Below are 20,863 nucleotides of genomic sequence, written 5' to 3' on the forward strand. Positions count from 1 at the left end.
AGGGAAGCAACCATATTGCTATAGGTTCCCGAATAGTTCAAAGTAAACACTCATTTGCAAGCCGCCATTACGATTTAAGCGAGTATAAGGCCCCGGCGGTATACGGACTATTCAAATAATATTCACGCTTCACCCATTTGTGCTTCTAAAAAGACACTCGCAGGCACATATTTCGATTGCAAAGACCTCTGCTTGGTATATAGACTTATAGGTGCCCATTGGTAGGCTCTTGAAGAAGCTTGGTCTGAATACATATACTCGCACCAATACTTTAACTTTCCGTCTTGGATACATCCGTGAGTAGAACCTGCGATCCCTTGTCGGTTAATGACAAAATCTGCTTTCAAAAATCTAAACCTTGTGGGGCTTAATAAACTTTAACTTTGACTCCGAAAACTTCATTATAGAGATGCGTAGTGAGGGTTCTTTTTATAGAACCTCACATAGAATATTTGTCTATAATTCCGATATTTATAAATGGAAATACACACCGGTAATATTCTGCGTTTTAGTAACCAGTAAGAAAATATATTAGGAAACATTTCACTAAAAAATGCGCCGAATGTAAACTAAATTTCGGGTTTGCCCTAAATTACTACTCCATTCATTATTCTCAATTCATTAGGTGGGCACCAGAGTTTGAAATGTGTGGATTTTTCTACAGGGTAAGTCATATGGCATGCTTATGTGCATATATACCCACCCACATGCATATGCATACCTAAGTGCTTCCCCTGTGTCGCGTTGTGCACTTCCCGTTGCTTTTAACTTTTCTACGTGCTTGTATTACTTCTCTCGCAGCATTTCCCAAAGGCTTATAATATGTATTACACCAAAACCTAGACAAGGCAAAAAAAGTATAGTATTCAGTAGATAGCGCACATGCCTACTAACCGACTGTTTACCTTTCTATTTAGCTTTCGCCTTAGTATCCATTTATATGCACTGTTCCTTTCATTATAAACCACAGTAACCGAAATTCCATTTACAAGTCGAACTTTCTAATGAATTGCAAGGCATGTAACGGAGGAATTTAGTTTGGCATGGAATTTTGTGAATGCACCCACGGTATCTACCAAAAGCAACGCCAGGCGTGGTTATTTTAAGTCTAAAGCCTTTATCCATTTGCGGTACATGGAATAATAGCAGCTGCATACCTTTTGTTAATGCGAAATGAAGTGAACTATACAATTTTGTATTGTCAGACAAGTTTTCTCTAAATTTAATTTGCAAATTCTGAAGTAATCTTCATTTTATTAATCTGCTTAGCACACTTACGCAATTGGCCAATAAAAGTTGCCCAAAACTTTATACATCCCATTCTGTTGGCGTGAATTGAACATTTAATTAAATGAAGTCCTTAGAAGAAACTATTGTACGACTCATATGAAGGCAAGATAAATTCACATTTGCGTTTAGAATATTTTTTATATTTGCTTTTTTACGTGCATATTTCCTGCAGAAAAAGGTAAAGAATGAGAAGCGAGGAAGTAATTAAAAGCCTAGACTGCATACGGATTCTAAAATGCGGTGTTGCTCACACGCTGTATGTCTTCGGAAGATACTGCATTACTTTTATGAGTGCAAAAAATGATTTACATTTATAATAAATCAATTTAATTAACGCTTACTGTTTACGCACTAATAATTAATAAAAATAATTAATTGTCTGTACTTATCACAAAAAATTAAAAAGACAAAAAAATTTGTAAAAATTTTAAATATAAACAGACACATCACTTTGTAAAAATTTCAACTTTGAGTAAAACCCAAATATATAGCCTTCTACCCGATTGGCAGCTTTCAGCATACATAACAGAGGGGGATATCTTCGAAAATTACAACAAAATGCCCAATATTTTTCAACAAAAACATAAAGTTTGTATCCAAAAAACAAATTAAAATGTTTTTAAATGTTAAAAAGAGAAACGATGCATAGATACAAATTTTGTATATTTTGTATAAACAAACTTTGTAATAATAAAATTTTTAACATTCACAAAATCTCAAAATTATTATTTTCGACCCCAATAGCACCTTTTAGCCCGTACAAGCAAACCGAGGTATTATTTCACAATCACAAATTCACTATTCCAATAAATTTTAAATTAAAATAAAATTTGAATTATAAAATCTTTTTATACTATAAATTAAAAAAAAAATGTTTCTAAATGTCAAAAGAAACCGGAGATATTTCACATTAAAAAACTGTATGCCAGAAATTTTAATATTGACTAAGTCCCAACATTATCAATTTCTCAAATTCTTCTATCAAAATTTCTTCAAAAAACAACAAAAAAATAAACAAATAATAATAGTAATAAAAAATGTTTTTAAAATATTTTTAGAGTTAAAAAGAACCGCAGATATTTCACTTTGAAAAATTGTTTTCCAAAGTTTTTAACTTTTAAAAAATCTCAGAACTTAAAATTTCTTTTTTAAAATATTTTCATTTAAATCTTCTTATACGCAAAACCATAATTATAAGTTACAATAAGGTTGTTGTTGTTGCTGATGTTGTTGAAGTGGTTGAGTATTTCCACTGAAATAATCCCAATTAGTGACCAGCACCGTTTTACAACCACCCTCCTCGTATAAAGAGTTTTTTTTTGTTGTTCTAAGTCAAATTCATTTAATGAGCATTTGTGAGCAGCAAATTCTGTATCTCGATGTCTGAGATCTCATTAATTTGCTGCAGGAAAGGCTTACCAAAGGAGCGGAGTCGTGCCCTAGCTAGCCCTGAACACTCATATAAGTAGTGGAAAAGACTTTCCTTCGCTCCTTCTGCTTGGCAGCTTCTGCATATAGGATTGGAGGGTAGATTGAGCCTAGCTGCATGATCCCCTACTTTGCAGTGGCCTGTAAGGGTTGCAGTGATATGTGTGATGTTTGGCCGAGAGCATCCTAACAGGTTATTCGTCCATATACCTATGTAGTTAGTGGCTTCGATCTTCTTTCGGCTAAAGCATGATGAGGTGAAGCAATGGATGTTTTTAATGTGTTGAGTGGGCTGGAGACTGCCACCACCTCTGCTATTTCTAGTGTCGAGCCTTTTCTTGCTAGCTCATCCGCTATCTCATTACCCCGTATGTTCCTGTGACCGGGAGTTAAGTTAAGGAAGTTTCATTGTCAATTTTCATACGCCATGTTAAAAACCTAACTATTAAGCAGATTGCGACATTTCATGCTCCCATATCCACAAAATTTTGTTGACAAAAAAAATTTAACAAAATAAAAATAAATCATATTCGTTGTGAGCAGCATAAACTATAAATAGATGTGAAACCATGGGACCACTTTCCCCATAAATCTGAATAATAAATCTAAATAACCAAAAATGTAACGCAAATGATGATCATTTGGCTTCAATTCGAGCTGTATTTTATTTTATATACCTATATCAAGCTGTATCCTACTTGCCAATCCTTGATGAACATAAATGTCACAGTTTGTCATTTTCAACTGCCAACTATAGTTATCGATATCGCTACAGCTAAAAACCACCCGATATAATTGACGCTTACACCCTTTATTGCGTATTTGGCCCCATTTGCGATAATGTTTTTTCCGCAAATGGGGGCCTGCAGCTTCAAGCCAACTCGGAACGGCAGATGATGCTTTATGAAGAGGTTTTTCAAGACACAAATACAGTCGGATTTGGAACTTCATGTACGAGCTTTTCACACACCAACACATTAGTCTACGACGGCCGACATTTAAATGGATAAATTAAAAACACACGAGAATAAGTAGTGCCTTTCACTTTGTATATTCTAAAGCAAGCTAATTTAATTTTTACCAATATGGATATTGCCATTCACTTAGTACTGCTCTAAGTTAATACATGCAAAATAATTTCTCAAAAACATAGCAAAATTTGATAAGAATATTCTAAAATGGTTTCTTATTTTATTTTTTTGGGTAGAACCTTTTTAAAATAAGGTTAGCGGAAAAATAAAAAATCCAAAATTTTAAATTAAAAAAAAAAAATCATCCTATGTTAATATTTTTAGGATTATTAGGATCTAAAGTTTTTAATACATAGAAGTATAAATAGTGAACGCAATCGAAGTTGGTGCTTTTGTGTTAAACATTGACTTTATTTTATTTCCTCATCGCTGTATATCGATATTCTTAAAGGACTCATAGCACGAATTTGCCATTTTTGTGGGCAAATTTTACAATTATACAAGTTGGCCAAAATTAATTATATAATTGTGCTTTTGAATAACTTTTTTACTAAATAAAAAAAATATTATTTTGAGTGATGAAAATCTTTATTTTGCCATTTACGCGCTTCATTGCTCGTCTGTTTGTATGCTGCAGTTGTCTGGTTCAGATGTGTCAAATATGATTGACGTACGACGCCATTTGCAAACATTATGAACCTTCCGATAGAGTGATTAATTTTGTACCACTTTCTACTAGGCTGTGCGCGAGTTCGTCTAAAATGTTATCTAATAGAGGAAAATTCTACGTCAAGTAAAAAGCGTCGGAAGTGCAGTGAGTGGGAGCAATTTATGTTATTTTTGAGCATATTTTTCAACCGAAATTGAGCTCTCAAGCAAGCGTTAAGTGTGCGAAGATTTTGCTAGTCAGTATCTAAAAACTTCATAAAGCAATCACACAACATTTATTATGTTGCTAAATAGTCTCAAAGATACCACAAAAATATAAATTTTATAAAAACAGGCAAATTCAAATTCGAAAACAAATCATTTAAGTTGTCTCATTAACTCGCACATTTTAGCTGCTGCCCGCGAAGTACACATGTCGTGAGACTCGGAATTACTTCGAGTCCTTTTTGCGTCAGCTGTATGGAGGATGAAGTGAAATCATCTCAGTGCCTGCTCCTTAGCTGCCCAGCTCTCGCGGGACTAAGATTTAAGCATCTTGGTTCTCACTTCTTTTCTGCGCCTGCTGATATAGCAGGTCTTGATAGCAAAAATCTGATGAAATTCATCAGCAGCCTAAAGAGGCTAACAAAACCGCCGACTAGTCACCGTTCATAGTCTACAAACACTCAATCCTCCCCACCCCCTTCCCTTTCGTCCTATCGTCCTTTTCCTTCACCTCTTTCCCCCTTCTTGCAATAGTATCACAAAGGATGAACCAAACTTCTTTCGCCCAAGTGAGCCCACTCTCTGGGCAATCATCTCTGCCTAACCTAGCTGCTGTTTTGCTAAATTGAAGCAGTGCTGGAATCCTCCCGTGTAATATTGGTTTGTGAAACAACATCAATCAAATACCTAGCAGAATTGTGCGTACCAATTACTTATTTATTTTTATAATATTGGTTTAGGCACTACAAATCAGACGTACTCGCAACAGCCAAGGCCAATTCATTAAAGTCTATGAGCAACTACAACATTTTGTGCATTGGAATATCACGACAAAGTAGAGTAGGTGTAAAATAGAATAGTCTTTCGAATGGTCTAATGTTCAAGGCCAATGAAAGAAATAGACTCGACTTGCACATATCCCAAGCCTCAAGTAATTCATAAAAAATCTCTTTTGCCGAAAAATTTCAAATCGTAAATCTATGCTTACTATTTGCAGCTGATGAAATATCAAAAATCTGCTTTATAATTAAAAAACAGTAGTAATGAAACCATATTTTTTGCTTTATTCTGCTCGGACCCATAAATATACAAGTTTTAAGAAAAAATTATCACAATGTGCAAAATATTTGTATTACTTGGCATTGAGTTGCCATGCGCTTGAAAGTTAGATATTAAACCTTAAAATGTAAGTTGGAATGCAATACGAGTCACCGTTGAGTAACTCATACATATGTACAAATTTATCTTTGTGATATATTTTTGCCAACACTGCAGAACATCTACTTTCTGTCACGCAATTTGCTTCCGTTGGTTTGTGTGCGCACTTTAGCGCCACTTAGGAAGTGAAAAGTGTCAAAGGATTAGTGCGCAATTAAGTCCATACTTACACCTACTTTCGGACTGGTTGAGCATTGCAAGTTTATAAGTCCACTTAAGTAGAATTTAAATCCGATTTGCACACATACATATGCACCTACACTGTGTAACACACTTACATTTGGGCGAAAACCTTGATTGCAAAGGATATCAAACCAAAGTAAATTCAGTGTAATAAAGTAAATTCAGTGTAAGTTGTTGTATAAAGGGTGGTTAAGTTTCAAGGGCCGGTGCTGATTTTAAATAAAATACAATTTTTTTAAAAAATTATTATCATTTCTCTTTATTATGATAATATTGGTATGGCTCAATTACGCGTACAACAAAATATCGGCCAAATAGCCGCCACGGCCTCGGCGGCACACCTCCATCGGATGATCTAAATTTTCCATGACGCTGAGGCATAATTGAGGTTCTATGCCGTTAATGTGCCGAATTATCTCATCCTTTAGCTCTTGAATTGTTGCTGGCTTATCGACGTACATCTTTTCTTTCAAATAACCACAAAGAAAGAAGTCCAACGGTGTCGTTGACGTTTAGGTGTGGTTCACATTCAACATCGGCCCTTGAAATTTAACCACCCTTTATATTTGAGGTTTGGACGAATGGATTGCAATAAAAAATGGCCTTTAATGGCGCTTTAAATTTTATATTAGGCCGACAATTTTGCACAAAATACACTTAATTGTAGGGACCTTTTAGCATACGAAAAAAATTACCAATAATAAGTGATAAATGAGACTTAACAGTTGAATCTCCTTTTCTTAGAAAAAAAATTCTAAATTTAAGGTTTCACGATAAATTTAAAATTTCTTATTTTTAAAGAAAATTTGGAAAATATCTTCAGTACTTCAAACTAATATTTTTTTTGTTATATTGCAGTGGGAAGTATATAAATCTTTTTTGCGTCCGGCCGGCCGTCTGTGCTATGAATATCTAGATCAAAAATGTATATATCTCAGTGTGTAAGACATATTTCAGTTCAGAGTCATGGTCAGTGAATACTACTGAGAGACCCAACAAAGATCCGAATCGTTTTATTGCTGCAGCTTTATCCGCTTGTCAAATGGGCACGTGAGAATTTTGGATATCCAGATAACTTTCACAGCCCCTTTACGCCATCAAAGAAGTTGTTTGATTTGATTTGTGCCCAAAAGTACAAATGATACAATTTGTAATTCTATAGAGCTATAGAAAAAATACGCAGAATAAACGAAAACGCTGCGAATGATACGATCAGAGGCAGTGGCGTAGCGTTACCCGAAGTTATGAAAGAAAGTGGGACGGATTATTTGAAGAGAGAAGTGTGAGGTCAAAATACGGGAATGTGAGGTGATTGAAAAACTGACTAACAGAAAATACAAAAAACCTAAGTGAAATTTCAGCAGCTTAGAGAAGATTTCAAGACAGGAGCAATTTTCTATCAGAATTAAGAAGGCAACCTGGTGGCTGAAATCCAGAAAATGTTCAAATTAAGGCGGAAATACTCCGCTCGAATTTGTTTAGTGGTATCAACAGTTTTACATAAAAAGGTCAAGGCAATTATCCTCAATCAATATTGACGAATTTATGTCCAGTTACTTGAGTAAAACAAGATACCATGGGCAAAAGAGCTGCCAAAAGCAAAAACTCTTCAAGAATTTTTACCGATGGAGCTTTTTAGGGGCGAGCAAATAAAGTGCATGTACCGATTTCTTAGTGAATTGAAGTCGGACGAATGCATGCATGATGATTAAAAATTATGTGTGCCCTTCTCAAACAAAAAGAAAAATTATCATACAGTCTACGTCCGCTACCAATTTTCCTAATTTTCCATATAGGATCTAACCGTACATATTAGGGCAGTTTGCAATTAAGTGCGATTAGCCTGACTTCATGGAATTTGAAATTTACTATGTCGGCACAACAATAAAATGTATATATTGGGAATTATAATTTCAAACCATTTTACTCAAGTGTGAATTGATCTATTGGTAAATATAATAACTAAAACCCATAGTTAATGAACTCAAATGAGTGTGGTTTCAGACCTAGCAAATCAACCATCAACTAAAATTTATAATGCGCCAAATCTTTAAAAATACGTCTGAAAGTAAGGAAAAGAATATCAAAACTTATTGCGCCTTTCTTGATTTTAAGTCCGCTTTCACCAGCATGAAACTGTGTGAAATACCGGAAGCTACATCAGAATTGAGCTAAACTCTCAGAAACATTTTAATCCAAGTGAAGTTGCCGAAAGTTTCACTTCTTTACATGAAACTTCCTTAATCTAATGCTGTAACATATTTTTCAGCTGCAGAACTAAATCTCACAGCGGCTATTATTTATATAAGCTTGCATTTATTAGCAAATGCCATTCTGTCTTTGCCAAACTGGATAAGAAAAAAGCAAGTCAAAGTATCATCGAGGATATAGTCGACGCACTCTTACTTCTGTACACACGTCCCGCTTGATGAGGACTTCGTTTACCTCGGAAGCAGAACAAACACCGTTTGTAATGTCAAGCTCAAACTCCTTCAGAGATTTTCTCTTAGCATTCAGCCGTACTTTGTTTTGAGTAGATAGTTAAAACGTAAAGTTCTCCCTCCACCAAAAAAAAAAAAAAATACATACGTCTCTTTTTATATCCTTTCTATTGTAGAACGCAAAAGCTTCAGCGATTACGATATGCGACTAAGCGGATTTGTAATATTCCAAAAAAAGATTCTGCAAAAATAATATAAAACATCAATGCTAGTGGCTTCGAATATCGCAGGGACTGAACCGATGGGTTGTATGAGTCCTACGCCGGCATAAGCATAACATAGCATACCGATACCACAGCGATAAAAAATTCAGCGTGCCCGCTGGGTACTTCAGTTTTTGCGATAGGATACAAACGTTCCTAACTAGAAAATAAATACTTGTAAAGCAATACCTGCAGGTTATGACAGACAAAGAGAGCTACCATCTCTGGGCTTGAGAGACCAGGTAGAGAAGCACCTGACTTCCCTTGGTGTACTTAATTGGCGGCGGATAGCAAGAGAGCGAAAGAACTGGCGCGCAAAGTTGAACCTGGGGATAAAATCGCTTAGATTGTGCGTGCTAAGAAGTAGAAGATAAAAATTTCGCCTTCCATGCAAACGCTACCTGAATTACCTGAGAGTCATGCTAATGCCTTTTTTGAATTATTTTTTCTTATCTGCACGCAATCGCAGCTCGAACAACCTCAAAATCATATTACCCGTCGGCTGTGCATTGCTCTTGATTTACCGATTTAGTGCTAACTCGAAGAGCATCTAAATGTTTAGCATCAGCTAGCTGCCCAACGACTTCTTTGTAGCGTAGTTTGACTTTTTGTACACTTTAACTGAGTCACTTTTTAAACTCTCGAATGAATGCACAGAAATATGGTCTGATACTGATACGCGTGTACGAAGTTTATTTTCCTTTTGAATTGTCATGCTGTACTGTAGTGATATAAAAATTTTAAACTTATTTTTCTAAATTTAGTGTCTCCGAGCTTTTGTATTCAATACAATGTTAAGGGGGAACGCCACTATAGGGGGTTAAAAAATAGTCGATTTATGGGATTTTTTTTTGTAAGTAGGAATGATTATTCGAGGAACGGACAAAAAGCAATTTGTTCTACATGTATTAAACCATGTTGATGTAAATTTTTATTAAAAAATATCGAAAATTGACAAATTTATGTAAATAAACGTAACGAGTTAAAAAAATCACGTCATCATACAGCAATGAATAATCATCTGAAGTCAAAAACATAAAAATTGTATTAATTTACACAATAGTGGCTATCGTTGTACGTAGCCTTTGTTTTTTTTTTTTTTGTTTTTTTTTTACAAAATGGTGGTGATTTGAATTTCGATGTGTTTTTTTTTGATTTTCAACAAGCCCAAAAAAATAGTTATTTTCAAAATATTGAAAATCGGTTACCTACAACGATAGCCAATGCGACAACAAAAATTTTGAAAAAAAGAAAATTAAAATCGGTTCATCAGTCTTCGAGAAATCGTTGCCACCCTATCAAAAAAAGTCGTTTCAAGAAAAACGCCTTCGAAATAAAGCATCGTATCGTAAGCGCTACGGGGCCGAACCGACGGGCGCTCACTTAAGTGCACATAGAATCGGGAATAAAGAGAATTTCGCTTTAAAGTTTTTACCACATTTTTTACCACATTTATGCAATTTATGCAAAAAAAATCTACTTTTTTTCATTTTCACAGTGGCGTTCCCCTTTAAACAATCTTTATGGTATCATAACTTCATAAGCGCATTTTTTCTCAATATCATTCAACTTAAGGAAACATCAACTCGTAATAAACAGCATTAAGTGAATTATGTTACGGTATCTACATTATAATCAAATTCTTAAAATTAATCATAGCGCGCGAATGTCCTTTTCCTAACACATGAACTTCTCTCAAAAAGTATTTACAATATTTCCTATATAGACATTTTCATCCTCCTTCTGAGTGGTACTTACGCTTGTTAACCAAAATTAGAAACAAATTTCACTGTGTTCAATCAACATTATTCATAAACTCCCCTTACCACAACCAGCTGCGAATGACGATGCCGTTATACTCGTACGCAAAGGGAAGTGGCACCGCTTAGAAAGCAAAAATAAATAGTATCGTTGTTATTTTATTGAAGCTGCATAAAATTCAATATTATTATTTTGGCATACATACATTTTGATCAGCAAATCAATTGTGAATAGACGCGCGCCAGTTTGACAAGAAATTTTGTTGAGACCAACAACAAGGACACAACATTAGTCAATACGAAAAAGCAGGCAAAATCTACTCAACGATGTCAAATACGTATATTAAGAGAAAAATTATGGAACCAATCTACAGCAAGATGAAGACCAGTCGCATTTAGTGAAACCCAACTCATGCCATTCGCCAATATTAAGGAATCAAACAGCGCATGAATGCTGAGATATCTACTTTTGGCGCGTTGAAATTTCGTGACAACATTGAAATATTACACCAGAAATTGATTTTGATAATTTACGTGCGCTTCCTTAACTTTTGCCACATGCCACCCACCCTTTGCTGCCCAGCCATTGATGCTTAAATTACCGAAATTTGTGCTGTAACATTGCTTGCTAAGTGGAAGGATGTTCAGAAAATTTGCTACAATTGATTGCGCAATGTCTAAGAATTTAGACACGCTGTGCTGTAGTTCGATAAGTATGTATGTAAATACGGATTATTTCGAGGAAAAGGAAGCGAATTACATCCTATCGAGAAGTATTTTCTGAATTGCTTTCTCAGTTGATTGTTGATGGGATTATATTGAGGCAACAGCGGAAGCAAGTATGTAGAGAAAAAATATATACCAAAAAGTGCTCGAAAGGGAATATCGCGAACTGATTAGTTACTTAGCATACTCAATTGCGAGTATTTTAATGTGAAATATTTTCAGAACAGTTAATCAAATGAAAGCCAATGCACAGCGATTTTTATATATCATAATTTTTGTGATTTACTTACACAAAGTGAGATATCAACGCCGTCTCTACATTCAAAATGAAATATGCACTCTCATATTTTCATTTAAGGCCAACTGAAGGAAAGAGGGGGAGGAAAGGGGTATCGTAATTACATTACAGAACAAGAAGTATTTATATTCTATTAAGCCAACGCAGATTTTTGTTTCACACGACTTCCTAGGTCCGCCACGGAATCAGTGCAAACAAGAGCATTTTGCGTGCTAATTTTTCTAGCAATCAAATTTCGTTCAAAAGCAACACAAGAACCAAATTAATTGGCAACCAATATAAAAATTGTATGCTAATTTTTTAAATTACTTTTGAGCTCAGCTGTCAAAGGTCCTTTTTCACCAAATAAAATATTGTAAATTTTTTTAGTTGAATTTAAATGATCTCATTAGTACTTCTAAAGTATTTAAAGGCACTTAATAAATTGTGCATGCGTACGTAAAAGCCAAAAAGCAGTCCATCTTTTAAACTCCATTTAAATGATCCCATTAGTACCTATTGAGTATTTAAATGCACTTGATTAATTGTGCGTGCATACGTAAATATTCATTTGCATACATATTAAGTTAAATTGTTTCATAGTGCTTCCTACGCATACTTAGGAACGAGCCCACATTATACCACTCATATTTCATTCAAACACAAAAGCAGCTTCAATTAGCAGACAATATGAAAATTTTGTTGTAATTTTATTACCTAGTGAAAACAATTGTGAAATGTTACTTTTGAGTCTAGCAGTCAAATGCCTTTTTTTTTATAAAAAAAATTAAACAAATGATTTTATATCGAAAAACAAACATATCAGCTCATCTTTTATAATCCATTTAAATCATCCCATCAGTGTTGATTGAATATTTAAAAGCCTATAAAATAGTGCTTACGCGTATATGCCTCTATGATGTTGAATCATAGAGATTATTATTATTATTTTAAATTTTTGCCTTTAAAAGGCAAAAAACGATACTGATAATTATGTTGTCGGGCAAGGAAATTTTTTAGAATACAATCAAACGAAAAAATTCAGTTCTCATAATTTTGAATTACCCCTGAAATTCCGTGGACTCAAAGTCGTGAAATTATTTTTTCTAAATTGAAGCAAACTAAAACTTAATTTATACTGATTTATTCGGTGAAAATGTTGTATATGCCCAAAGTGAGATATTTAACTATTTATATTTTATTTAGTTATTTTTTATTTAGTTTACATTTCTTAATGCATAAGGGAACTAGAAGGCAAAACATAAGAAAAATTACAAATTTTGGTACGTATTTCATTTGTTTCATCGCGCTTTAAGGGGGGCCTCTTACCAGTGGCTTCAAAAAAATGTGTTTTTTCTCAATATTTTTTCGAGGTGAAAAAAGCGACACACAGAAATAATATTTTTCATTTATTTGAAGGCATGATTGAAGAGTAATAAACAATTTTTTAACATAAATAAAAAATCAAAATGGCGGGCATATGATGGATTTCGCACAGCTTCTCGTTGCGCGCTACTAAAACGGCGTGTAAGATTGCGGACGTAGTTTTCTCCTGAAACACAAAAGAAAAATATTGTCTTATTCAGTAGGCTTTCCCGCATATAATCGACTACTCTTGTATAAAAACATGAAAAAATTAACACAGAATTAATTAATTGAAAAAAAGTGATTTTTTTGCTATTTTTTCAAAAAGGTGTTAAATAAAAATGATTTTTTTTTTTTTTTTGTACTTTGTTAGTTAATTAGTTGCGCATTTTAATTATCTTTATATAGATTATCGGTTTGAAATGATAGCTTTCGTCGTTTTTTAAATGTTACACGCCATTTTCAAAAACATGGTCTTGAGAAAAGGTGTCAAAGTTTTCAGAAGATAGACAGTATACGCACACGAGAGACGGTAAATAGGCCTGTAACTCCGAAAGCACTTTGAATTCCGCCACAAAATTTTCAGGGCATATTCTCCTAGAATATATTTAACGATTGCAGTAAAAACATCGATTTTTTGAAGCCGAGTGATAAGAGGCGCCCCTTAAATAACTATTTTACTTACCAGTGTATATATTGGATTATATGAGAATAAACTACTTCCAATTCTATTTTTATTGCTCGTTAAAAGTATTCAAATTTACTAAGGCTCGCTGAAGTTATAGCGCCTTTTTATTGAATCATGAAAGTTCTACTAGGTGAATACGGGAAAAAATGTGCAGTAAATTAAAAGTTCTGTTGTGGTATATGGGCTACAAATATGTCAATGGTAGCCGAAATATGTTAATGATCACAAAACTTTCGTAACTATGCATTGACGAAAATCACACAGGGGATTATATTACGAGTAGGTGCGGAACTAAGTTACCGCTGTTTGTCAATACATACTCCCAGCAGTATGTGCTAGTCGATTCTAACATCACCTAAACAACGTAAACCAAGCTTAGACATATGGTAAGCAAACTGCTTTGACACATTAGTCATTTTGTTTTGGTATCACATACTTTTGGTTTTGTGAAAATGTCTGATTTTGTGCCGAATAATCGTTATTTGCGGGAAGTGTTGATTTGCCTCTTTCAATCGAAAAAAAACGGCGGCTGAAGCGCATGGAGAGCTATAAAAAGTTTATGGACTTGCTGTTTTAATTGATGCAACGTTCAGAGATTGGTTCCGTTGCTTCAAAGACAGTTGTTTTAATGTTGACGACCGTCCGCGTGAAGGAAGATCAAAAACCTTCGAAGCCGCTAAATTGGAGGCATTGCTCATTGAGGATCCGTGTCAAACGCAAGATGAGCTTGATTCAGTATCAGGAGCTACCCTCTAAGCCATTTCCAAGCGATTGCGCTCTTTGGGAATGATTCAGAAACAGGGGACTTGGGTTACTTATGAGTTAAAACCAAGGGATGTTGATCGTCGTTTGTTTGAACAACTGCTCCAGCGGCAAAAAAGGACCAGTTTTCTTCATCGCATCGAGACGGGTGATGGAAAATTCATTCATTGCAGTAATCCAAAGAAAAGAAAGTCATGAGGACTGCCTCGTCATGCTTCTACGTCGTCGCCTCGGCCGAATATTCACGCTGCGAAAGTTATGCTATGTATTTGGTGGGACCAAGTTTGTGTTATTTCTTATGAACTATTATAACCAAACGAAACCATCACTGAGGATTGATGGCTTGAGCTGTGGCCAGCCCCAAAGGTGAACAGTTTTACGGTATACGTAGTAGTTTCCTTCTGAATTGTCATGATGTACTGTAGTGAAATCCTCGTCAGATTTGCCTCGACCTATTTGTCAGCGTTTGGCCTATGCCTGTGGGTCTATCTTTGCGATATAGTATATATATATATATATGATATAAATATGATGATATTTATTTTTTAAAGATAATACCTCTCAAATGTTGGTCGCAACTGTGCCGTAATTCAGCCATTCGTAAACATCAATTTGGATGACTCGCTAGAGGACTTCGGTCGGTATCTCGTGAATAACTTTAGTAATGTTGGCTTTAAATACCTCAATCGACTCTGAAATATCCACAAAACATTTAAGCTTTTCATACCCTCATAAATAAAGGCCCAAAAGTGTGATATCACACAATCTTGGTGGCCAATCCACTGGTCCAAGACGATAAATTAATTGCTCAGCGAAACGACGACGTAATAAATCCATTGTTTCAGGGACTGTATTGCAAATAGTGCCGTCTTGAATTTTTGGCATCAAAAAGTCGTTTATCATGGCGCGATAGCGTTCGCCATTCACTGGTACACAGGCGCCAGCCTCGTCTTTGAAGAAATTTAGGCCGATAATTTTTCCAGTCCACAGCCCGGCTGTTTTCAATTTGCTTATTGACATAGCCACTAAGCCAAAACGGGCCTCATCGCTGAACACCATAAATTGACCACTTTTCTGAAAGCGCCAATTTCGATAATACAATTGGACGATTTGTAAACGTTTTTGAGGAGCAAGACTCTCCATGATGAAATGTCAATGAATGCTGAAAAAATGTATGTATTTAGTTTGACAGTAGTCAGGCCTGATCTGTCAAAAAAACCTTTTTTTGGAAAGAGTACCTCCAAACTGATCACCCTTTATTACCTATATTAAGTAAAATTTTAACCGGAGAAATGCGTTATTGTTGCATTTTTATTCATAGCTGTGATTGTATGATTCAATCCATGAAAACTTGGTTTTTCGACCCAACGTATAGATTTTAAGGTCAATTTTTGTGTTAACTTTTTTTCTTGTAAAGGGTGGTTAAATTTCAAGGGCCGATGTTGAATGTGAACCACACCTAAACGTCAACGACACCGTTGGACTTCTTTCTTTCGGGTTATTTGAAAGAAAAGGTGTACGTCGATAAGCCAGCAACAATTCAAGAGCTAAAGGATGAGATAATTCGGCACAATAACGGCATAGAACCTCTATTATGCCTCAGCGTCATCGAAAATTTGGACCATCGGATGGAGGTGTGCCGCCGAGGCCGCGGCGATCATTTGGCCGATATTTTGTTGCATACGTAATTGAGCCATACCAGTATTATCATAATAAGAGAAATGACAATAATTTATTAAAAGAATTGTATTTAATTCAAAATCAAGGGCGGCCCGTGAAACTTAACCACCCTTTATAATAATTAATGTAAATCGTATATTTTTAAAATTAAAAATTAGACACTTTGCAAAACAGTTAATTCATTTCCACAAACACTTCATCCAAAGTACGCACTTGAGCTAATGAAATTAAGAGCCAAAAAACGCCTTATTAGGAAGTCATTCGGCTTTCTTGCAATTTTTATTAATTTCTTCCATAAAATATCAAAACTTGCTTAAACCTTTGCTACTTCCATCTATTTTCACTGACCGAAAAATGTCACCCAGCACTCGTAATTAATAATACACGAAATACCAACTTTCCATCATCAATATTTGGACAGCAACTTCAACGGCCAAAGTTTCTCGTTCCGGCGCGCACACTACTTGACACACATTTTTTCTATGTAGCGCGCAAAAATATGCAATCATTTTTGTTTTTTTTTTGTTAGTAGTCGCTCACTTGCAGGCGCATTCCCTATTTCACCTCAGCAACTTGGCAACTGCAATACCTGCCTCTGGAAGCACGAGTTAAAAAAAAAATCCAACACATAAAACTACGCCTCTACCTTTGGTTCCTACTTTTCTGCTTCATTCCATTCCATTTTCTTCATTTCTGCTGGCACGTTGAACTGCTTCCAATTTGCATATTTCCTTCTGAATATTTGTGCTCATTTCCCACGGCTTTTTGTCGCTTATTTATATATAAATGTGTATGTGTGTGTCTGTTTGCTTGGGTTGCAACAACAAAAGCGACAACACCTGAGGCAAGCACTCGCGCTATTTTCACCATGACAATGCGCTGTGAAGGCGACAAAAAGGTGTGTTTACCGGACGAGCAGAGGGAGGAGAGAGATGCAAGAGATAGAACGAAAATAGTTGCAAGAAGGGCAAAAAATAAATAATGCTGGACATCATGGAAAAAAAATAGTTTCGCTCTATTGTTGGATAATGCTGCAATGCTAGCTTTGCCGTGTTGGCGCCACAAAAATTCCGTGAAAAGGCGAACACATTCCAACGCACTCGCACAGGATAGCCTGGTAGGAAAAGGCAACTGAATTACTTGGTCTCAAGATGCGTTTTGGAAATAATTTTAGAGTCTATAACAGGCAGAGTGATAGATGCCAGCGAACTAATCATAATTGAGTGCCTGTTTTAACTGCCCTTAGTGGCGTTCTATATGAAAAATTGGCATTAAGTCAAAATTTTTAAATTTAATAATTTAACTCAAAACCTGTAAAAAATCATTAATTGCCGAGTTTTGTGAACATTTAGTAAGATATGCAAGTGTAACTGTAATATTCGACCCAATATTCCAGCAAAATTCAAATCCAAATTAAAAATTTATGTACGCCTAAATATTTTTAGTTATACGAAACACCAACGGCATTCAACTTAGTCATGTCCACTAAGCTCTATTTCATGCCTCACAAAATTGCAATTAATACAAAAAGTGACGAAATGTTTATTGTCAATAAAAAAAAAAAAATCCAATATTTAGAGACTGCTGCAACGCTGGTCTGCCTTGGGGACTCCCAGTAGTTGGTTTGTAGTTTGGTGTGTTATGCGGTTCGTTTGCTTAGTTTGGTTGATGAGTTGCACGCATACACACATCCTCATACATAGACGCTCGAAATCGTGTCCGCATTCGCGTTCCACGCCAGATTTGATTGCTCGAAAGCGTATATCAAAATGTGCACAATGCAATGGTTGCCACTTTCGTTCGGCTCAGCCATTTTTGCAAATGCCAAAAATCGACTATTTTCCTGATTCTCTCCAATTCTAGCTCTTCCTTCTCAGCCAACTATATTTTACGCTTAGTTTGACTATGAGTATGGGGAAAACCTAACTCCTTTGCGGATTGCTGCTCCACAAATGTATTTGTGCAAATTGTCGATGTGAATATAGATCGCTATAATTCGCGATTAAGGACTATTTTGGTTGTAATCCCGACTGGTTAGGTTAGGTTAGGTTGTAATGGTTGCCCAGAGAGTAGGGCCCCCTTGGACGAAATAGTTTGGTTCATCCTTTGTGATACCATTGAAGGACAAAGAAGGGGGAGGAAGGGAAGAGATGGGGAGTGGTGAGTGTTTGTGGACTACGAACGGTGACTAGTCCGCGGTTGTGTTAACCTCATTATGCTGCTGGTGTAGTTCACCAGATTTTTGTTATCAACACCTGCTATATCAGCAGGCGCAGAAAAGAAGTAAGAACCAAGACGCTTAAATCTTAGTCCCGCGAAGGCTGGGCAGCTAAGGAGCAGGTGCTGAGATGATTCCACCTCATCCGCCATACAGCCGACGCAAAAAGGACTGGAAGTAATTCCGAGTCTCACGGCATGTGTACCTCGCGGACAGTGTCCCGTGATGATGCCCACGAAATTTGAGAGATGACATTTTGTCATCCCCAGGATATCCCTCGAACGCCTCCTATCCAAACGTGGCCAGAAGGACTTCGCGACCCTACACGTTCGTGTACTTACCCAGCGTTCGCTGAGTTGGTGCATTGCCCATCCTTCCAGGAGTAGAGCGCAGGTTGTCAAGGGGATCCCGATCCTCTCCTTTCGCGGACACATTGCCTCACAGGTCCCCTGTCTGGCCAGCTCGTCGGCTTCGCAGTTTCCTGCAATGTCACTGTGACCAGGTACCCAAATTATCTTTATGTCGAAGAATTCTGATGCAATCGATAGTGAGACCAGGCATTCCCTGACCAGCTTCGAATGCACCATAAATTCTTCTTAACAGTTATTACGCAAGTAAGTAGCCAGTCAGCTGCTTCTTTAATTGCGGCCACCTCTGCTTGGAACACACTGCAGTGATCCGGTAGCCTGAATTTGAGTTTGATGGGGAGCTCTTTGCAGAATACTCCTCCTCCAACCCTACCATCCAGCTTCGAGCCATCCGTGAACAGGTTAACGAGGCCCTGTCCCCAGGTGTTGCCCCGCTCCACTCCTCCCTTGGTGGAATATGGGTGGAGAAAGTTCCGCTTGGACTTAGCGAAGGCACACACTGGCCCGTCGACGAGGGGACGAACTCAAAGTTTCTGAGGATGCTTGACTGCCCATATGTGAGGTTGAGCTTATAGCCCAAGCTCCTCAGTCTGATTGCGGACGAGCAGCGGCAATTCTGCCTGCGATGTCTATAGGTACCACATTTAACATTACATTAAGCGCCAGAGTAGGAGTAGTTCGAAGCGCCCCACTGATTCCAATGAGTGCAGACCTCTGGACTCTCTCTAGCTTTTTAACTGATGTCGTCCTCTGCAGTGAGTTCCACCAGGCAGTGACTCCATATAACAAAATTGGCTTTATTATGGTACTGTAGAGCCAGAATACAACTCTGGGCGAGAGGCACCACCTTTTGCCAATTGCGCCTTTGCACCCATACAAGGCGATTGTTGCCTTCCTTACTCTCTCCTCAATGTTGGGCTTCCACGTCAGCTTGCTGTCAAGGATTAGACCTAGGTGCTTCACCTTGTCAGAAAGCACCAGCGGAGCGCCGCCCATCGAGGAGAGTTGAGCTCTGGGTATTTTATATTTCCTAGTGAAAAGGCCGAGCTTCATCTTAAGAGGATTCACCGATAAGCCGCAATTTGCTGCCCATCGAACAACTACGTTCAGATATCCCTGCATTAAATCGTACAGGGTATCTATAAACTTTCCTCTAACAATTAACGCCACATCATCCGCGTAGGCAATCACCCTACAGCCCCTCCTCACCAGCTCCTCTAGCAAGTCATTGATAACAATGCTCCAGAGGAATGGTGAGAGAACCCCGCCTTGCGGCGTGCTTCTGCTTACCTGCCGGCGGAGAGAGACGCCGCCCCGCTCTGCCATGACCGTTCTGTCGCTGAGCATTCTGTAGATATACCTGGAAAGGTCGGCTCCGACTCCCAGCCTACCCAGAGCTTTAGTGATTGCCTCCGGGAGAACGTTATTAAAAGCCCCCTCAATGTCGAGGAAGGCGCCAACTGCGAGTTCTTTCTGATATAGAGATCCCTCAATATCTTTAACAATTGTGTGCAGAGCAGATTCCACTGATCTGCCTTTACAGTAAGCATGTTGGGTATGCGACAAACGCCCCCGAGGAATTCCGCTTCTTATGTGTAGGTCAATCAACCTCTCAAGGGTTTTAAGCAAGAAAGATGAGAGACTGATTGGCCTAAAATCCTTAGGGGAGACATGGGAGCTCTTGCCAGCCTTGGGTATGAACACAACCCTCACAGCCTTCCAAGTATATAGCCTCTGGCTATGCAGCTCGTATAGATGGGGCTCAGCCAGCGGCATGACCCACAGTGCGGCCGATTCCCAAAAAGCTGGCCAAAAGTCGAAAAAAAAGTTTCTAGATAGAGTTTTTTTGTCTTTGGGTTGGCTACAGTAATGCCTTGAGTAGTGAAAACCGTTCATAGCAACGTCCTGTACCCTAAGTATCCTCTGTATTTTCAGTCGCAACGTGGCCTTCGTTTGAGCATCGTATTACTGTCGATGAATAGTGAAAGTTGTACACATTTGAAGGATTTTGTAATGGAGTAAATTGAACAAAACTAAATGGAATCATCTTCGGAAGGTTAGTAAAATACGAGAAATCTTTAGTACATATCAATACCTCGACACAAAATTTTTAGCTGCAGCAATACGTAGATACATTTTTTACAATTTTTTTTATAAAATTTGAGTTTTCAAGCTGTATAGTAATACAACGCCGTCATATGCTGCTTTGAAACATAATAATTTGAATAAAACAATTTGAATAAAACAAGATTCAGCTGCTACTACTTGCTACCTTGCAACCCCGAAAACATATAAATTTACATGCATCTTGATTATGTTCTAGAATATACGCTATTTCACGTGAGGGGGTGG

This window comes from Anastrepha obliqua, chromosome 1, assembly GCF_027943255.1.
Source record: "Anastrepha obliqua isolate idAnaObli1 chromosome 1, idAnaObli1_1.0, whole genome shotgun sequence".
Classification (NCBI taxonomy): Eukaryota; Metazoa; Arthropoda; class Insecta; order Diptera; family Tephritidae; genus Anastrepha; species Anastrepha obliqua.